The 21367-nt window shown below is 45.8% G+C and overlaps 1 protein-coding gene across 2 annotated transcripts in view; it reads right to left on the bottom strand.

The window, feature by feature from the left end:
• Window positions 1-21367, bottom strand: part of LOC138373614 (cytochrome P450 2L1-like) — a 120996-nt gene that overhangs the window by 42293 nt on the left and 57336 nt on the right. Inside the window, exon 1 of one of the 2 annotated variants that reach the window (XM_069339952.1) lies at window positions 5873-5995. The exons of the other annotated variant lie outside the window; for it this stretch is intronic. The gene's annotated coding sequence lies outside the window, so the exon portion shown is untranslated. Of the gene's footprint in view, window positions 1-5872; window positions 5996-21367 lie in introns of those variants that run through there. 2 annotated transcript variants of the gene reach the window in all.

The raw sequence follows: 21367 nt of genomic DNA, 5'->3' as shown, positions 1-21367 counted from the left end.
ACTTGCATACCATGCAAGCTGATGGAGAAGATTGTGCGAAAAAAACTAGTGGAGCATCTGGAGCGAAGGAACTTTGTAACACAGCATCAACATGGGTTCAGGGATGGCAGGTCCTGCCTCACAGGGTTACTTGAATTCTACGATCAGGCAACAAAAATAAGGCAAGAAAGAGAAGAGTGGGCAGACTGCATATTTTTGGATAGTCAGAAAGCCTTTGACACAGTGCCACACAAGAGGCTAGTGCTAAAGATGGAGATGCAGGCTGGAGTGAAAGGGAAGGTACTTCGGTGGATAGAGGAGTACCTAAGCAACAGGAGACAACGAGTCTGTGTGAGGGGTGAGGTCTCAGATTGGCAAGACGTCACAAGTGGAGTCCCGCAGGGGGTCAGTCCTTGGACCTATACTGTTTGTGGTATATGTAAATGATCTCCCAGTGGGTATAGATTCGTTCCTCTCAATGTTTGCCGACGATGCAAAAATTATGAGGAGGATTGAAACAGAGGATAATAGTAGGAGGCTAGAAGATGACCTGGATAGACTGAGTGAATGGTCCAACAAATGGCTGTTAAAGTTCAACCCGAGTAAATGCAAAGTAATGAAACTAGGCAGTGGAAGCAGGAGGCCAGCCACAGGATACAGAATAGGAGATGAAGTACTTAATGAAACAGAGAGAAAGATCTAGGAGTTGATATCACACCAAACCTGTCTCCTGAAGCTCACATAAAGAGAATAACGTCTGCGGCATATGCGAGGCTGGCTAACATCAGAACGGCGTTCAGGAACCTGTGTAAGGAATCATTCAGAATCTTGTACACCACATATGTAAGACCAATCCTGGAGTATGCGGCCCCAGCATGGAGCCCGTACCTTGTCAAGCACAAGACGAAGCTGGAAAAAGTCCAAAGGTATGCTACTAGACTAGTCCCAGAACTAAGAGGCATGAGTTATGAGGAAAGGCTGCGGGAAATGCACCTTACGACACTGGAAGACAGAAGAGTAAGGGGAGACATGATCACAACCTACAAAATCCTCAGAGGAATCGACTGGGTAAACAAGGATGAACTATTCAACACCGGTGGGACGCGAACAAGGGGACACAGGTGGAAGCTGAGTACCCAAATGAGCCACAGAGACGTTAGAAAGAACTTTTTCAGTGTCAGAGTAGTTAGTAAATGGAATGCACTAGGAAGTGATGTGGTGGAGGCTGACTCCATACACAGTTTCAAATGTAGATATGATAGAGCCCAGTAGGCTCAGGAATCTGTACACCAGTTGACTGATTTGTTGAGAGGCGGGACCAAAGAACCAAAGCTCAACCCCCGCAAGCACAAATAGGTGAGTACACACACACACACAAACACACACACACACACACACAGTGGTGGGTAAACTTCTGGAGTCTGTGTATAACTTGCTCATTGAAAACGTTGCTAACTCTCCAGTGTTGTTCCTGGGCGACTGAACATGAAGTGTTACTTTGTGGTGCTCGTCGCGTATAATGTAATGATATAGTTAAAGTGTCTTTAATAGTGCTATTATGTGAGGGAACCAAAGTGGTGTGAAGCGAGCAGTGCCAGCGAGAGTCCCAAGTACACACCTTCCCTACCCCTCCCCTGTGAGTCCCAAGTACACACCTTCCCTACCCCTCCCCTGCGAGTACAAGTACACACCTTCCCTACCCCTCCCCTGAGAGTACAAGTACACACCTTCCCTACCCCTCCCCTGAGAGTACAAGTACACACCTTCCCTACCCCTCCCCTGAGAGTACAAGTACACACCTTCCCTACCCCTCCCCTGCGAGTCCCAATTACACACCTTCCCTACCCCTCCCCTGCGAGTCACAAGTACACACCTTCCCTACTCCTCCCCTGCGACCATCCATGTTCCTGACACCAGTTGCTCCCTCCCTTCCTCGCCTGCCCTAGCTCATCCACCTCCATTAGTTGTGTGTGGCCCGTACCCAGCAGTGATCACGGGGAGGTGAAGTCTAGCCTTGCATGTGCAGCCTCCTATCCCTCCTGTGCTTGGTGCGTTTGTTTCAGCTTTACTGATGTCCCAGTTCTTTGTCGTGTCTGACTTTACAGGTTGGTTCCACGATTTCCTCTTTCAATGCATTTAATTTGTTGACCTCGTGCTGGGCACCAGTATTTTCATACATTTTTTATACTTATTTCCAATAATTCAGCTTTTCAGACAAAGAATATTCAGTAGATGTAGTATCATAGTCTTTTCTAATTTTCCTGATGCGTAATTTAATAACGTTCCACATGAAAGACTGGCAAGGAAGCTACAGCCACAGGGAATAAATGGGAGAACATTGGAATGGATAAAACAATGTTTAAAACAAAGGAAGCAATGCCTCATCTTAAGTGGAAAATCAATCTTACTGGAGGAATGTGGTGAGTGGCCGGGGTGCCTGAGGGGTACATTTTGGGCTAAACATTTTTGTCATTTATATCAATGACATAGATGAGAATATTACTAACATCATCAAATTTGCAGATGACACTAAGATTTATGGTAACATGGGAAGTGAAAATAATATTAAGGCCTTACAAAAATATCTATATAAACTCCACAAATGGCCGGAAGTGTGGCAAATGCCTGTAAATATCGATAATTTAATTTAATTATTCATTTATATACAAGAGTTCTTACATTTTTGTAAAGTCACTAGCACGCATAGCGTTTCAGGGCAGGTTTTTAAATTCTAATTTTCCCCGGAATATTACCCACCAAATCGTTTAACAACCAGGTACCCGTTCATTGCTGGGTGAACAGAAGCAATAATTAAGGATTGGCGCCCAGTCAATCCTCCCCGGCCAAGATACGAACAGAGACCAAATCGCTCGCTAAGCGCCGGGCGAGTTCTTTACCATTGTGCCACGGGGACTGCAAAATGCAAGACCTTGCAAGGGGGTATAACAATTCACGTCACAATTAGCAACATTATGTTGCAGCAGACTGAAGAAGAAAATGACCTTGGCGTCGGAACCAACGAGTCATTGAAAACAACACATCAAGGGGGGGGGGAGGGGGGAGGGGATGTAAGGTATAGTGTAATGACATTGAAGTGAGTGATATGATCTGTAGTGACTGTAAAGTATAGTGTAGTGACAGTGAAGTCAGTGATGTTATCTGTAGTGATTGTAAGGTGTAGTGAAGTGAGTGATGTGATCTGTAGTGACTGTAAAGTATAGTGTAGTGAAAGTGATGTGACTGTGGTGTCTGTAAATAATAGTGCAGTGACAGTGATGTGATATGTATAGACTGTAAAGTATAGTGTAGGGACATGTGAGCACATCAAGTGGGAGCTACAGAAAAAAAACAAAGCGAACCAAACCCTAGAAATAGTCAAACGAACCTTGGACTTCTAAGAAAATAAATAGTTATTCTACTGAATAAATCACTGGCGCGCCCCCGCCTGGACTACTGTATCCATGATGACCAAACCGCACATCAAATGATGGAGAAACGTCGACGTTTTGACGTGATAATGGTCCAGGACGGACCGAAATGTCGTTGTTTCTCCATCTTCTGATGTGTGGTTTGGTCATGATATCTTCAGCCACGTGATTGGGACTCATCGTCAACTGCATCGACACATGGAGACCTCATCTTCAGAAAGACACAGCTGCTTTAGAGGACGTTCAACACCGAGCGACAAAAATCATTCCAGAATTAAGTGGTCTCTCGTACCAGGAATGGTTGAGGGGCCACAGGGTTAACAACACTGCATACCAGGCATGAGAGGGCGGATCTCAATAAAACTTAGAATACTGAATCAGTAAAATACTGATCCAGACCACTTCCCTAAAAGGTCAGATACGACACACACGAGGAGCAAAGGTTTCAAACTCAGCAAGCCACAATTATATATGACTAAAAACAGGAGATGCGTTTTCACTCATACGGTTAAAAAACCGTGAAACCGCCTACCCGCAGAAGCCGTAAATGCCAAGACACTGGTGTAGATCAATATTCTGCTAAATATAATTATCAGGGGAAAATGAGGTGATCGAACAAGTCGCCGGATTCCTGTCCTCGTCGGGGCTAATAGAGAGATGGTGACTCTCAGGTAAATTCAGGTAAATGTATGACTCATTTTTATTTCGAGCTTCTACTGATGTCCTCTTGAACTATTTTCTATCATATTAAAGAGGATGTGTTCGGCCTCCTTGTATATTCCATTCACTAACTGTCTACTGTTCATTTCGACTCTGAACTCCCAAGCCATTCCCTGACGGCCCTCTCGCTCGCCTGGTGTACACGACTATGGCGCCTCGCACTAACAAGAGGTTTTACTAATTAAATTCATCTCATGGTTAACTCTGACGGCTATTAAACATCAAGAAAGATCAAGAACTCGTAATTACAACCATGAGCACCTGTCCTAAAGCCTGTCATTCATGTTAGGAGGACTTTCCTTGTCCCTTGCGGTCTGACCTTAACGTGACAGTGACTGTCTCACTGTCACGTTATACGAGATACGGTTCACTACAGGTGTCACGTGAGTTATCTGACAGTGACCTTCTCATCAAACAACACGACAGTACTAGAGTTAACACGAAAAGGCAGAAATATTGCACCAATTCAAGATCCAGTTGGACTAAATCATCAGAAAGAGTGGTGTACATTTGACAAACCACCGGCTTCCTGTCCTCGTCGAGGTCACTAGTAAGATTGTGCCCCTCAGGTAAATTCAAGTAAATTAATCATTCAAAACTCCACAGACCAACATGATACTCTTAGTGCTTGACTCTTTCTCATAAGATTCTTCAGCACAGATAGTTACTAGTTAACCTGTTGTGAGTTTAGTGACTTGTACACTGCCATCGTAAAGGTCGACCCGCACCTGTGTCCCACCATGTAATTGGGGAACCTTTGACAAGCTGCCGGCTTCCTGTCCTCGTCGAGGCCACTAGTATTAGTAGCCCTCAGGTAAACTCAGGTATCAAAATACACTGAATGGTTGCACAAAAGCTGAGGAGGTTGGTAAGGCTTGGAACCCCTCACATCGGAATCAAGATAAAAACAAATTTGGTCTTTCTACTCTACAGACAATTAGAACCAATAATGCCTGCACCAAAAATATACTTGACAGTTATTCAGTCACGACTGTTGCGTCAAGCACTCGCCAGCCCTCCACCAGAACACAGGGCGCTCACACATGCTTAACACCACTGGCCCACTACTCTGATACATTGACTACCTCAGCACCAGGGTCTTCTCCACCTGCTACCTTAGCTGGCACTCAAGCAACACTCACGGCACCTGCACAGTTGCTAGTCCAATGCAATAACATTTGTTGTGTATTTGTTAGAAATGCCGAGCGTAGACGATTCTAGTTATATTTTACAGAAGCGTCGCGTCATTCTGGGACAGTTAGGAGTTGCAATTTGCTCTAATAATGTTCATTTATGTACAGATCGCTTTTGATTGTTGCCTCTGGAGGCGGCTACTTTGTTGTGCACCATACTCATACTGTGATGAGAAGCGCAAAGTGATTAATAAAGACAAAACAGGTCTTATCAGACCCCAGCGGGAATTTTTACATTAACATTGTCATCTAATGTGGGCACCTTATCACTGATGGTTTCAGTCCTGATCATCTGCAATGTTATTTAAGTTCTGTATGAACTTCCGACCCTCCATACTAGAGTGAATGAAATCTCAAGCTCCCGATTAATTCACATCCAAATTTACATTCATGGTTCTCGTTCCATAATTACCATTGCTACACTTCTCCACCTGGCTTACTCAAGACCACACCACAGGCCTGTCATATTATTAAATACTGCTCTAAAAAGAGTTCCACTGACATCAACAACACTGTTGTGCAGCAGGCAAGAGGCGCCCCACACACACCTACCTCTCTGGCTTCTGACCTTCAACTGATACGCAACAACGACGGTGGTGATCACTTGCAACGGGGCGCCCAGGGTGCCGCTGGCCATGAGCTCTTGTTTACTGTTACACATTTTTTTATCTCATTGCAGAAGCTACTCGTTCCTTCTGCATTAATACGTTGGAAATTGGCAACGTATTTCAGCTCTGCATTGTCTTTGGTGGCGTTGTTAAGAGTCAAATTTGAAGCTGAAGATATTAAGTTAAGATATGAATGGTGTGTTTAGTGAGAAGGGGCTCCCATGCCAGTGGCCTTCAGTGCAAGTGGCCTCCCATGCCAGTTGCCTCCCATGTTAGTGACCTCCCATGTTAGTGACCTCCCATGTTAGTGCCCTCCCATGCCAGTGGCCTCCCATGTTAGTGACCTCCCATGTTAGTGGCCTCCCATGTTAGTGACCTCCCATGTTAGTGGCCTCCCATGTTAGTGACCTCCCATGTTAGTGGCCTCCCATGCCAGTGGCCTCCCATGTTAGTGGCCTCCCATGCCAGTGGCCTCCCATGTTAGTGGCCTCCCATGCCAGTGGCCTCCCATGTTAGTAACCTCCCATGTTAGTGGCCTCCCATGTTAGTGACCTCCCATGTTAGTGGCCTCCCATGCCAGTGGCCTCCCATGTTAGTGACCTCCCATGTTAGTGGCCTCCCATGCCAGTGGCCTCCCATGTTAGTGGCCTCCCATGCCAGTGGCCTCCCATGTTAGTAACCTCCCATGTTAGTGGCCTCCCATGTTAGTGACCTCCCATGTTAGTGGCCTCCCATGCCAGTAGCCTCCCATGTTAGTGACCTCCCATGTTAGTGGCCTCCCATGACAGTGGCCTCCCATGTTAGTGACCTCCCATGTTAGTGGCCTCCCATGTTAGTGACCTCCCATGTTAGTGGCCTCCCATGCCAGTGGCCTCCCATGTTAGTGACCTCCCATGTTAGTGGCTTCCCATGTTAGTGACCTCCCATGTTAGTGGCCTCCCATGCCAGTGGCCTCCAATGTTATTGGCCTTCAATGCCAGTGGCCTCCCATGTTAGTGGCCTCCCATGTTAGTGGCTTCCCATGTTAGTGACCTCCCATGTTAGTGGCCTCCCATGCCAGTGGCCTCCCATGTTATTGGCCTCCCATGCCAGTGGCCTCCCATGCCAGTGGCCTCCCATGTTAGTGGCCTCCCATGCCAGTGGCCTCCCATGCCAGTGGCCTCCCATGTTAGTGGCCTTCCATGCCAGTGGTCTCCCATGCCAGTAGCCCCCCCCCCCATGTAGGTGGCCTCCCATTCCAGTGGCCCCCCAACGTTGGTCACCTCCCATGCAACTGGCATCCCATGTTAGCGGCCTCCCATGCAACTGGCACCCCATGTTAGCGGCCTCCTATGCAACTGGCATCCCATGTTAGCGGCCTCCCATGCAACTGGCATCCCATGTTAGCGGCCTCCTATGTTGGTGGCCTACCATGCCAGTGGCCTCCCAGGCCAGTGGCCTCCCATGCCAGTGGCATCCCATGCCAGTGGCCTCCCATGCCAGTGGCCTCCCATGCCAGTGGTCTACCATGCCAGTGGCCTCCCATGCCAGTGGCCTCCCATGCCAGTGGCCTCCCATGACAGTGGCCTCCCATGCCAGTGGCCTCCCAGGCCAGTGGCCTCCCAGGCCAGTGGCCTCCCATGCCAGTGGCCTCCCATGCCAGTGGCCTCCCATGCCAGTGGCCTCCCAGGCCAGTGGCCTCCCAGGCCAGTGGCCTCCCAGGCCAGTGGCCTCCCATGCCAGTGGCCTCCCAGGCCAGTGGCCTCCCATGACAGTGGCCTCCCATGCCAGTGGCCTACCAGGCCAGTGGCCTCCCATGACAGTGGCCTCCCATGCCAGTGGCCTACCAGGCCAGTGGCCTCCCATGCCAGTGGCCTACCATGCCAGTGGCCTCCCAGGCCAGTGGCCTCCCATGCTAGTGGCCTCCCATGACAGTGGCCTCCCATGCCAGTGGCCTCCCATGCTAGTGGCCTCCCATGACAGTGGCCTCCCATGCCAGTGGCCTCCCAGGCCAGTGGCCTCCCATGACAGTGGCCTCCCATGCCAGTGGCCTCCCAGGCCAGTGGCCTCCCATGCCAGTGGCCTCCCATGCCAGTGGCATCCCATGCCAGTGGCCTCCCATGCCAGTGGCCTCCCATGCCAGTGGTCTACCATGCCAGTGGCCTCCCATGCCAGTGGCCTCCCATGCCATTGGCCTCCCATGACAGTGGCCTCCCATGCCAGTGGCCTCCCAGGCCAGTGGCCTCCCAGGCCAGTGGCCTCCCATGCCAGTGGCCTCCCATGCCAGTGGCCTCCCATGCCAGTGGCCTCCCAGGCCAGTGGCCTCCCAGGCCAGTGGCCTCCCAGGCCAGTGGCCTCCCATGCCAGTGGCCTCCCAGGCCAGTGGCCTCCCATGACAGTGGCCTCCCATGCCAGTGGCCTACCAGGCCAGTGGCCTCCCATGCCAGTGGCCTACCATGCCAGTGGCCTCCCAGGCCAGTGGCCTCCCATGCCAGTGGCCTCCCATGCCAGTGGCCTCCCATGCCAGTGGTCTCCCATGCCAGTGGCCTTCCATGCCAGTGGCCTCCCATGCCAGTGGTCTCCCATGCCAGTGGCCTTCCATGCCAGTGGCCTCCCATGCCAGTGGCCTCCCATGCCAGTGGTCTCCCATACCAGTGGCCTACCATGCCAGTGGTCTCCTATACCAGTGGTCTCCCATGCCAGTGGCCTTCCATGCCAGTGGCCTCCCATGCCAGTGGTCTCCCATACCAGTGGCCTCCCATGCCAGTGGTCTCCCATGCCAGTGGTCTCCCATACCAGTGGCCTACCATGCCAGTGGTCTCCCATACCAGTAGCCTTCCATGCCAGTGGTCTCTCATGCCAGTGGCCTTCCATGCCAGTGGCCTCCCATGCCAGTGGTCTCCCATGCCAGTGGTCTCCCATGCCAGTGGTCTCCTATACCAGTGGCCTACCATGCCAGTGGCCTTCCATGCCAGTGGCCTACCATGCCAGTGGTCTCCCATACCAGTGGTCTCCCATGCCAGTGGCCTACCATGCCAGTGGCCTCCCATACCAGTGGCCTACCATGCCAGTGGTCTCCCATACCAGTGGCCTCCCATACCAGTGGCCTACCATGCCAGTGGTCTCCCATACCAGTGGCCTACCATGCCAGTGGTCTCCCATACCAGTGGTCTCCCATGCCAGTGGCCTACCATGCCAGTGGCCTCCCATACCAGTGGCCTACTATGCCAGTGGTCTCCCATACCAGTGGTCTCCCATGCCAGTGGTCTCCTATACCAGTGGCCTACCATGCCAGTGGCCTTCCATGCCAGTGGTCTCCCATGCCAGTGGCCTCCCATACCAGTGGCCTACCATGCCAGTGGCCTTCCATGCCAGTGGTCTCCTATACCAGTGGCCTACCATGCCAGTGGCCTTCCATGCCAGTGGTCTCCCATGCCAGTGGCCTCCCATACCAGTGGCCTACCATGCCAGTGGCCTTCCATGCCAGTGGTCTCCTATACCAGTGGCCTACCATGCCAGTGGCCTTCCATGCCAGTGGCCTACCATGCCAGTGGTCTCCCATACCAGTGGTCTCCCATGCCAGTGGCCTACCATGCCAGTGGCCTCCCATACCAGTGGCCTACCATGCCAGTGGTCTCCCATACCAGTGGCCTCCCATACCAGTGGCCTACCATGCCAGTGGTCTCCCATACCAGTGGCCTCCCATGCCAGTGGCCTCCCAGGCCAGTGGCCTCCCATGCCAGTGGCCTCCCATACCAGTGGCCTACCATGCCAGTGGCCTTCCATGCCAGTGGTCTCCTATACCAGTGGCCTACCATGCCAGTGGCCTTCCATGCCAGTGGCCTACCATGCCAGTGGTCTCCCATACCAGTGGTCTCCCATGCCAGTGGCCTACCATGCCAGTGGCCTCCCATACCAGTGGCCTACCATGCCAGTGGTCTCCCATACCAGTGGCCTCCCATACCAGTGGCCTACCATGCCAGTGGTCTCCCATACCAGTGGCCTACCATGCCAGTGGTCTCCCATACCAGTGGTCTCCCATGCCAGTGGCCTACCATGCCAGTGGCCTCCCATACCAGTGGCCTACTATGCCAGTGGTCTCCCATACCAGTGGTCTCCCATGCCAGTGGTCTCCTATACCAGTGGCCTACCATGCCAGTGGCCTTCCATGCCAGTGGTCTCCCATGCCAGTGGCCTCCCATACCAGTGGCCTACCATGCCAGTGGCCTTCCATGCCAGTGGTCTCCCATGCCAGTGGCCTCCCATACCAGTGGCCTACCATGCCAGTGGCCTTCCATGCCAGTGGTCTCCTATACCAGTGGCCTACCATGCCAGTGGCCTTCCATGCCAGTGGTCTCCCATGCCAGTGGCCTCCCATACCAGTGGCCTACCATGCCAGTGGCCTTCCATGCCAGTGGTCTCCCATGCCAGTGGCCTCCCATACCAGTGGTCTACTATGCCAGTGGCCTCCCATGCCAGTGGCCTACCATGCCAGTGGTCTCCCATACCAGTGGCCTACCATGCCAGTGGCCTCCCATGACAGTGGCCTCCCATGCCAGTGGCATGGGAGGCCACTGGCGTTTATTTCACAGCTGCAAATTTGCAACAAACAGCTATGAATCCACAGGCTACAACGTTAACTGCTTTCTTCACGATGTTTATGCATTGTTAGTCGCCTGGATAGAGACGTTGTTGTCTTGCCTATATAATGAGTTCTTTGGGGCTTACAGTCCCCAATTGGGCATTTAAAGGCATAGACGACGTTGGTTTCCTTCAAAGCGTTCAGCTTTTTTTCTGGGGAGTTTTTCATGAGTAGATTGGCTGTTATCTTGGTATTTTAATAAATTACCAATTGTATTTTCTGATTTTTGTCTGTATGGATAACGTTCCTATCAACAATATCTTTCAGGACCTTTTCCTCTGTTTTATGAGCCGTCGAAAAAAAGTTCTTGTAAAATAGTCTAATTGAGGGTACATGTGTTGTGTTGGTTGACTCTTCAGAGGTTGTATGATGTTTCACTTTTCTTTTTATGATGTCTTCAACGAAACCGTTTGAGAAGCCGTTGTTGACTAGGACCTGCCTTACCCTACAGAGTTCTTCATCGACTTGCTTCCATCCTGAGCTGTCGCTGAGAGCACGGTCGACGTAAGCATTGACAACACTCCTCTTGTACCTGTCCGGGCAGTCACTATTGGCATTGAGGCCCATTCCTATGTTCGTTTCCTTAGTGTAGACTGCAGTGTGGAAGCCTCTGCTCCTGACCACCACATGACAACCAGACAATTAAAAATCATTGTTAGCCAGAGTTATTTCCCCCCCATTACAATCCTTTAATGTCTGGTGGTCCATGTGTTCAGTGTTCTGGACTTGTCTAGGAGTTCATTGCCATTGTCAGTCTATGGTATGAACCTTTCACGAGACGAGATCTTTTTAATTTAATCGGCTTGTGTGTTTCTGCAAGGGGGGAGTTACAATTAAGGCTCGTGTTCTCTCATATAAGTGAATTGTGTCACTGAAAGCGAACTTCTGGTCTATGGTCACCTAATGCAAATGGGTCATTGGGAGAATTAGCTCCGGCTACCAATGACTTTTAATTGTCTGGTACTCATGTGGTCTGAGTACTGGACTTGTCGAGGGGTTCATTGCTGCTGTCAGTCTAAGGTATGAATCATTCATGAGAGGAGTTCTTTCTGATCGGCTTGCGTGTTTCAGCAAGTGTGATATATATATCTATATAAATAAAAATGGATATGTTCGATAGTTCAAAATCGCTAATCTTCGAAAGTTCTTCACCGATTGCTTTGAAGTTTGTTTATATATATATATATATATATATATATATATATATATATATATATATATATATATATATATATATTTACTTTTTCGACTTTTTATTTACTTTTACTAATAAGTAATACTAATTTTACTAATACTTTTACTTTACTAATTATTTACTAATATTTACTTTTATATTTACTTCTTTTTATTTACTTTTTTTAAATATATATATATTTACTTTTACTTTACTTTTTCCTGGAGGACATCAGAAAAATCCAGGAGCAAGGTGCAGTTTTAGGCCTCACCCTGAACCCTTCTAAATGTGAAATAATATGTTCCAACCAGGGCATCGTAGAGAGAATAGAGGGTCTTCTGCCAAATATCCATAAAACTAAACCTGAAGACAGCACACTCCTAGGAGCTCCCCTGGGGTTGAAAGCCATCGATGAGGTCCTTGATAAGAAAATCGCCGACCTTAAGAGGATGGATGGGAGGATTGAGGATATTGATGCTCATGATGCACTCTACCTCATCACCAGATGTCTGTCCCTCCCCAGGTTAACCTACTTTCTGAGGTGTTCACCATCTTACAGTAGCCAAAAACTAAGTGAGTATGACCGGTTACTGAAATCAATGCTAGAAAAAGCCCTTAACCTCTCTCTCGATGACCTACAGTGGAAACAAGCCTCTCTTCCCGTAAGACTTGGGGGCCTCGGAGTTCGAACAGCAACGCAAATCGCTGTTCCAGCCTTCCTGTCCTCCTTATCAGCATCCGACGACCTTGTGAAGGAAATTCTACCTGCCCACTTACATCAGCTGGCAGGTGTACATGATCCCAATTTTACACGCTGTGCCACAGATTGGGCCTCTCGTGCAGGCCAATCACCTCAACCACCATCCCCAAAATCCCACAAGCAATCCAGCTGGGATGGTCCCATTGTAGACCAAGTTGCTGCAGAGTGCCTGGGTGCTGCAACAACACAACACGACATTGCTCGCCTCACAGCAGTAGCAGCACCACATGCAGGGGATTTCCTGTTAGCAACCCCAATGTCGGCAACTGGCACGCGTCTCACACCACACGCCCTCCGAATTGCTGTGGCCCTCCGCCTTGCTGCCCCAATCCACACCAGATATAGGTGTATTTGCGGTGAGGTGGTGGCTGACAGGTACGGTCACCATGGCCTACTCTGCCAAAGCACAGGGGGATGGCACTCGAGGCACAGCGAAGTTAACGACATCATCAAGAGGAGCCTCACCACAGCTGGATGCCCAGCTGAAAGAGAGCCCCGTTACCTAACGCCCCGTAACTCTGATGCTCTTATTGGTCGCCCAGATGGTATCACAGTGAACCCCTGGAAGAATGGCAAGCAGTTGGTATGGGACTACACGTGCGTATCAACCCTGGCTAACACCTACATTAACCTCAGTGTTGCACAACCAGGTGGCGCTGCCACCCACAGGGAAGCAGCCAAATCCCGTAAGTATAGAGAACTGGATCACCACTACAATTTTGTCCCCATTGCTTCTGAGACGCTCGGCGCCTGGGGTAAAAGTGCTACCAGTTTTTTGAAGGAACTGGGTTCTAGGCTCATTGAAACAACAAGGGACCCGAGAGCTGCAAGCTTTCTTTTCCAGCGCCTCAGTGTGGCGATACAGAGGGGAAATGCGCACTGCATCCAGGGTTCCTGCCCGCCATCTGAGGAGCTGGAGGAACTCGACAACCTATGACAACCATCTTTGTAACCTATATGTAACTCCTTTTTTGTAACAAAGTTCAAATAAAGTAAATATATATGTGTACATACAAAAGAATGGGGGTGGTAGGAGAAGATAATATTAGTGTTCAGTGAGAAACCACAAGGTCTCCTCTGAATACTTTTTATTTTCTTCTCCGAGGCTATGGGTCCCCACATTGGCACCAGAGGTGGTACCCTCACAAACTTCTTATATATATATATATATATATATATATATATATATATATATATATATATATATATATATATATATATATATATATATATATAAACAGATATATATATATATATATATATATTATTAAATATGACCGAAAAAGTAAGATTAATAATTCTAACACGAATTTTCTCAATCTTTCGTACATTACGCTTCACTGTTGGAGGTAAATTAAAAATCAATTCTCCAAAATTCATTTTTATTTCTAGTCTGACGCGACACGGGCGCGTTTCGTAAAACTTATTACATTTTCAAAGACTTTAGTTCACAAATACACAACTGAATAGAACTTACGTATCTCCGATTTTATATCTACATTTGAGTGAGGTGGAAGGGGTGATGTGGCATTAACACAAGACAGAACAAAATGTGGTATTAATAGGGTATTAATTTCATCAACACAAGACAGAACAAGAGTATTAATAGGGTATTAATTTCATCAACACAAGCCAGAACACGAAACAATGGATATTGAATAGAAGTGTTTGTAGAAAGCCTATTGGTCCATATTTCTTGATGCTTCTATATTGGAGCGAAGTCTTGAGGTGGGTAGAATATAGTTGTGCAATAATTGGCTGTTGATTGCTGGTGTTGACTTCTTGATGTGTAGTGCCTCGCAAACGTCAAGCCGCCTGCTATCGCTGTATCTATCGATGATTTCTGTGTTGTTTACTAGGATTTCTCTGGCGATGGTTTGGTTGTGGGAAGAGATTATATGTTCCTTAATGGAGCCCTGTTGCTTATGCATCGTTAAACGCCTAGAAAGAGATGTTGTTGTCTTGCCTATATACTGGGTTTTTTGGAGCTTACAGTCCCCAAGAGGGCTTTTGAAGGCATAGACGACGTTAGTCTCTTTTAAAGCGTTCTGTTTTGTGTCTGGAGAGTTTCTCATGAGTAGGCTGGCCGTTTTTCTGGTTTTATAGTAAATCGTCAGTTGTATCCTCTGATTTTTGTCTGTAGGGATAACGTTTCTATTAACAATATCTTTCAGGACCCTTTCCTCCGTTTTATGAGCTGTGGAAAAGAAGTTCCTGTAAAATAGTCTAATAGGGGGTATAGGTGTTGTGTTAGTTGTCTCTTCAGAGGTTGCATGGCTTTTCACTTTCCTTCTTATGATGTCTTCGACGAAACCATTGGAGAAGCCGTTATTGACTAGGACCTGCCTTACCCTACAGAGTTCTTCGTCGACTTGATTCCATTCTGAGCTGTGGCTGAGAGCACGGTCGACATATGCGTTAACAACACTCCTCTTGTACCTGTCTGGGCAGTCGCTGTTGGCATTTAGGCACATTCCTATGTTTGTTTCCTTAGTGTAGACTGCAGTGTGGAAACCTCCGCCCTTTTCCATGACTGTTACATCTAGAAAGGGCAGATTCCCATCCTTTTCCATCTCGTAAGTGAAACGCAGCACGGAACTCTGCTCAAATGCCTCCTTCAGCTCCTGCAGATGTCTGACATCAGGTACCTGTGTAAAAATGTCGTCAACATACCTGCAGTATATGGCCGGTTTCAAGTTCATGTCGACAAAGACTTTTTGCTCGATGGTACCCATGTAGAAGTTTGCAAACAGGACACCTAGGGGAGAACCCATGGCGACCCCATCTACTTGCTTATACATGTGCCCATCCGGGCTCAAGAAGGGTGCCTCTTTAGTACAAGCTTGGAGTAGTTTCCTCATAATATTTTCTGGTATGTCAAGAGGAGTACAGGCTGGATCACGATACACTCTGTCGGCTATCATTCCGATTGTCTCGTCCAGAGGTACGTTGGTAAACAGCGATTCTTCGTCCAACGAGGCTCTTATCCCTGTGGCCCGTGTGCCCCGCAGTAAGTCAACAAATTCCTTTGGAGACTTCAGGCTGAAGGCGCAAGGAACATAAGAAGTCAGCAGGCCGTTGAGTCGCTTCGCCAGTCTGTACGTGGGTGTGGGTATCTGGCTAATGATTGGCCTAAGTGGGTTTCCAGGCTTGTGCGTCTTGACATTACCAAAACGTCTTGACATTACTTGAGGGTACCAAAAAACCCAGTATATAGGCAAGACAACATTATCTCTTTCTAGGCGTTTAACGATGCATAAGCAACAGGGCTCCATTAAGGAACATATAATCTCTTCCCACAACCAAACCATCGCCAGAGAAATCCTAGTAAACAACACAGAAATCATCGATAGATACAGCGATAGCACTCGGTTTGACGTTTGCGAGGCACTACACATCAAGAAGTCAACACCAGCAATCAGCAGCCAATTATTGCACAACTATATTCTACCCACCTCAAGACTCCGCTCCAATATAGAAGCATCAAGAAATATGGACCAATAGGCTTTCTACAAACACTTCTATTCAATATCCATTGTTTCGTGTTCTGTCTTGTGTTGATGAAATTAATACCCTATTAATACTCTTGTTCTGTCTTGTGTTGATGAAATTAATACCCTATTAATACCACATCTTGTTCTGTCTTGTGTTAATGCCACATCACCCCTTCCACCTCACTCAAATGTAGATATAATATCGGAGATGCGTAAGTTCTATTCAGTTGTGTATTTGTGAACTAAATTCTTTGAAAATGTAATAAGTTTTACGAAACGCGCTCGTGTCGCGTCAGACTAGAAATAAAAATGAATTTTGGAGAATTGATTTTTGATTTACCTCCAACAGTGAAACGAAATGTACGAAAGATTGAGAAAATTCGTGTTAGAATTATTAATCTTACTTTTTCGGTCATATTTAATAATATATATGTATATATATATATATATATATATATATATATATATATATATATATATATATATATATATATATATATATATATATATATATATATATATATATATATTATATATATATATATATATATATATATATATATATATATATATTATAAAATATATTATATATATATATATATATATATATATATATATATATATATATATATATATATATATATATATATATATATAAAAGTTTGTGAGGGTACCACCTTTGGTGCCAATGTTTGGACCCATAGCCTCGGAGAAGAAAATAAAAAGTATTCAAAGGAGACCTTGTGGTTTCTCACTGAACACTAATATTATCTTCTCCTACCACCCCCATTCTTTTGTATGTACACATATATATTTATTTTATTTGAACTTTGTTACAAAAAAGGAGTTACATATGGGTTACAAAGATGGTTATCATAGGTTTGTCGAGTTCCTCCAGCTCCTCAGATGGCGGGCAGGAACCCTGGATGCAGTGCGCATTTCCCCTCTGTATCGCCACACTGAGGCGCTGGAAAAGAAAGCTTGCAGCTCTCGGGTCCCTTGTTGTTTCAATGAGCCTAGAACCCAGTTCCTTCAAAAAACTGGTAGCACTTTTACCCCAGGCGCCGAGTGTCTCAGAAGCAATGGGGACAAAATTGTAGTGGTGATCCAGTTCTCTATACTTACGGGATTTGGCTGCTTCCCTGTGGGTGGCAGCGCCACCTGGTTGTGCAACACTGAGGTTAATGTAGGTGTTATCCAGGGTTGATACGCACGTGTAGTCCCATACCAACAGCTTGCCATTCTTCCAGGGGTTCACTGTGATACCATCCGGGCGACCAATAAGAGCATCAGAGTTATGGGGCATTAGGTAACGGGGCTCTCATTCAGTTGGGCATCCAGCTGTGGTGAAGCTCCTCTTGATGATGTCGTTATATATATATATATATGTCGTACCTAATAGCCAGAACGCACTTCTCAGCCTACTATTCAAGGCCCGATTTGCCTAATAAGCCAAGTTTTCATGAATTAATGTTTTTTCGTCTACCTAACCTAACCTAACCTAGCTTTTTTTGGCTACCTAACCTAACCTTTCCTATAAGTATAGGTTAGGTTAGGTTAGGTAGGGTTGGTTAGGTTCGGTGATATATCTACGTTAATTTTAACTCCAATAACAAAAAAATTGACCTCATACATAGAGAAAAGGGTTGCTTTATCATTTCATAAGAAAAAAATTATAGTAAATATATTAATTCAGGAAAACTTGGCTTATTAGGCAAATCGGGCCTTGAATAGTAGGCTGAGAAGTGAGTTCTGGCTACTAGGTACGACATATATATATATATATATATATATATATATATATATATATATATATATATATATATATATGTATATATATATATATATATATATATGTAATATATATATATATATATATATATATATATATATATATATATATATATATATGTAATATATATGTATATATATATATATGTAATATATATATATATATATATATATATATATTATATATATATATATATATATATATATATATATATATATATATATATATATATATATATATATATATATTATTAAATATGACCGAAAAAGTAAGATTAATAATTCTAACACGAATTTTCTCAATCTTTCGTACATTACGCTTCACTGTTGGAGGTAAATCAAAAATCACTTTTCCAAAATTCATTTTTATTTCTAGTCTGACGCGACACGGGCGCGTTTCGTAAAACTTATTACATTTTCAAAGACTTCACAAATACACAACTGATTAGAACTTACGTCTCTCTGATATTATATCTACATTTGAGTGAGGTGGGAAGGGTGATGTGGCATAACACAAGACAGAACCGGAGGGGATATTAATAGGGTATTAAAAGTATCAACACAAGACAGAACAGAAACAATGGGTATTGAATAGAAGTGTTTGTAGAAAGCCTATTGGTCCATATTTCTTGATGCTTCTATATTGGAGCGGAGTCTTGAGGTGGGTAGAATATAGTTGTGCAATAATTGGCTGTTGATTGCTGGTGTTGACTTCTTGATGTGTAGTGCCTCGCAAACGTCAAGCCGCCTGCTATCGCTGTATCTATCGATGATTTCTGTGTTGTTTACTAGGATTTCTCTGGCGATGGTTTGGTTATGGGAAGAGATTATATGTTCCTTAATGGAGCCCTGTTGCTTATGCATCGTTAAACGCCTAGAAAGAGATGTTGTTGTCTTGCCTATATACTGGGTTTTTTGGAGCTTACAGTCCCCAAGTGGGCATTTGAAGGCATAGACGACGTTAGTCTCTTTGAAAGCGTTCTGTTTTGTGTCTGGAGAGTTTCTCATGAGTAGGCTGGCCTTTTTTCTGGTTTTATAGTAAATCGTCAGTTGTATCCTCTGATTTTTGTCTGTAGGGATAACGTTTCTATTAACAATATCTTTCAGGACCCTTTCCTCCGTTTTATGAGCTGTGGAAAAGAAGTTCCTGTAAAATAGTCTAATAGGGGGTATAGGTGTTGTTTTAGTTGTCTCTTCAGAGGTTTCATGGCTTTTCACTTTCCTTCTTATGATGTCTTCGATGAAACCATTGGAGAAGCCGTTATTGACTAGGACCTGCCTTACCCTACAGAGTTCTTCGTCGACTTGCTTCCATTCTGAGCTGTGGCTGAGAGCACGGTCGACGTATGCGTTAACAACACTCCTCTTGTACCTGTCGGGGCAGTCGCTGTTGGCATTTAGGCACATTCCTATGTTTGTTTCCTTAGTGTAGACTGCAGTGTGGAAACCTCCGCCCTTTTCCATGACTGTTACATCTAGAAAAGGCAGCTTCCCATCCTTTTCCGTCTCGTAAGTGAAACGCAGCACGGAACTCTGCTCAAATGCCTCCTTCAGCTCCTGCAGATGTCTGACATCAGGTACCTGTGTAAAAATGTCGTCAACATACCTGCAGTATATGGCCGGTTTCAAGTTCATGTCGACTAAGACTTTTTGCTCGATGGTACCCATGTAGAAGTTTGCAAACAGGACACCTAGGGGAGAACCCATGGCGACCCCATCTACTTGCTTATACATGTGCCCATCCGGGCTCAAGAAGGGTGCCTCTTTAGTACAAGCTTGGAGTAGTTTCCTCAGAATACTTTCTGGCATGTCAAGAGGAGTACAGGCTGGATCACGATACACTCTGTCGGCTATCATTCCGATTGTCTCGTCCACAGGTACGTTGGTAAACAGCGATTCTACGTCCAACGAGGCTCTTATCCCTGTGGCCCGTGTGCACCGCAGTAAGTCCACAAATTCCTTTGGAGACTTCAGGCTGAAGGCGCAAGGAACATAAGGAGTCAGCAGGCCGTTGAGTCGCTTCGCCAGTCTGTACGAGGGTGTGGGTATCTGGCTAATGATTGGCCGAAGTGGGTTTCCAGGCTTGTGCGTCTTGACATTTCCATACGCATATCCAGGTTTATATTCCCCAATGATCTTTGGCAGGTGGAGTCCGGATTTCTTGGCGTTCACAGTTTCGATCAGTTTGTTGACCTTTGCTTTTAATTCGGCTGTAGTGTCCTTCGTTACCCTTTGGAACTTAGTTTGGTCAGAGAGTATGATGTTCATTTTCGCCAGATATTCGTCTTTTTTAAGAATGACATATATTGGCGACTTGTCACCTCTCCTGACAACTATCTCCTTGTTCTCACGAAGGCTTTTAGCTGCCGCTTTAAGCTCGGGGGACAGTATGGTGCTTCTGTAGTTGCCTCGATTCTTTCCTCCTTCTGCAATAAGTTCTGTTTGTAAGGTATCTTTGGTAGTGACCTTCTTTTGTGTCTCGAGGTCGAATATGTCGTCCAACAGAATTTCCAACTCTACTTTCCGGGCCATTTCACTCGGTCTGGACATAACATGACAGTTTATGCCCAGATTTAGGAGAGTGACTTGGTCCTCAGTGAGGTTAATTCCTGCAAGGTTCAGGAAGCCATCTCTTGGTCGTGGAATTGCCATAGGTCCTCCATATAATGTTGTTAGTTTCTTGATAATCCTTGTTTCAGTGCTGAGGTGATGTTGGTCTGTGAGGATGTCGAGGTGTTGTTCAATGCGGGTACGGATAATATGGTCGATGTTGCTATTTCTCCACTCGTTTGTAGCATGAAGTAGTTGCGTTTTGTTGTCTTTGATTTCATTCTCTGCCTTGTATATCTGATCACGAATCAGATCCTGGCGATATTTTATCGTGAAGGCTTGATTCCTTGCTGCTGGGTCGTGCACTTTAATATTAGTATATTTTGGTAGCAGTCTTTCCTGTAGACATATATTATTAAATATGACCGAAAAAGTAAGATTAATAATTCTAACACGAATTTTCTCAATCTTTCGTACATTCGTACGCCAGAGAAATCCTAGTAAACAACACAGAAATCATCGATAGATACAGCGATAGCAGGCGGCTTGACGTTTGCGAGGCACTACACATCAAGAAGTCAACACCAGCAATCAACAGCCAATTATTGCACAACTATATTCTACCCACCTCAAGACTCCGCTCCAATATAGAAGCATCAAGAAATATGGACCAATAGGCTTTCTACAAACACTTCTATTCAATACCCATTGTTTCTGTTCTGTCTTGTGTTGATACTTTTAATACCCTATTAATATCCCCTCCTGTTCTGTCTTGTGTTATGCCACATCACCCTTCCCACCTCACTCAAATGTAGATATAATATCAGAGAGACGTAAGTTCTAATCAGTTGTGTATTTGTGAAGTCTTTGAAAATGTAATAAGTTTTACGAAACGCGCCCGTGTCGCGTCAGACTAGAAATAAAAATGAATTTTGGAGAAGTGATTTTTGATTTACCTCCAACAGTGAAGCGTAATGTACGAAAGATTGAGAAAATTCGTGTTAGAATTATTAATCTTACTTTTTCGGTCATATTTAATAATATATGTC

This window comes from Procambarus clarkii, chromosome 42, assembly GCF_040958095.1.
Source record: "Procambarus clarkii isolate CNS0578487 chromosome 42, FALCON_Pclarkii_2.0, whole genome shotgun sequence".
NCBI lineage: Eukaryota > Metazoa > Arthropoda > Malacostraca > Decapoda > Cambaridae > Procambarus > Procambarus clarkii.
This window is presented reverse-complemented; position numbering and strand designations above follow the sequence as displayed.